A 757-nucleotide genomic window follows, 5' to 3' on the forward strand; every position below is an offset into this window, starting at 1 on the left:
ACACTCAATCTCTAACGGTGATAAGACACCACGAGATTCCCTTTACAACAATTACAAGAGTAAAATAAAGCTATTACAAAGCTCAAATATAACAAGAAGGCTTTACTCTAATGCACATCTAATACAAACTCATGTGAAATGACAAGTATTAGTTATGAAAACAGAAGTTACAGAATCATAAAACTTCATGAAAAAGCATCAAAATATGCATGAACATGTGAGGGAAAACATGAGAGATTATAACATGAAATGCACTCAATCCTAAAGCAAGGAATCTCTCATTTCTAAACTCACTAATGCACTTAACAAATAGATGCAACAATTAACACGTAAAATGCTCTAACTCTCTAATAAATGCAACATGCAACTTATGAGATTAATTCTGAAAACGCAGTTTATAAAGAATCAGTCCAGAACCCCAGATAATCGATTAAATGCCATCTTAATCGATTAACGGGACTAAAAATTATAACTGATTCTGTTTTTTCAGTTTTCAGTTTCACCAACTTAAAAATCAGTTAGGTTAATCGATTAACGTAAAGCCTTAATCGATTAACAGCATTTAAAAACGTGTTTCCAGTAGCAACCACTTTTCACAGCAGTTGGGTTAATCGATTAAAGGTATGGTTAATCGATTAATAGTAAATAAAATGTGTACTTTAAATACAAAACATCAAATACGTTATACACTTAGATAATACATGTTTAATACTTAGTTTTATGCCTAGAATGCACATATACATGTATTTATGCAATG

The sequence above is a fragment of the Lupinus angustifolius genome, chromosome LG15, assembly GCF_001865875.1.
Source record: "Lupinus angustifolius cultivar Tanjil chromosome LG15, LupAngTanjil_v1.0, whole genome shotgun sequence".
NCBI classification, from domain to species: Eukaryota; Viridiplantae; Streptophyta; class Magnoliopsida; order Fabales; family Fabaceae; genus Lupinus; species Lupinus angustifolius.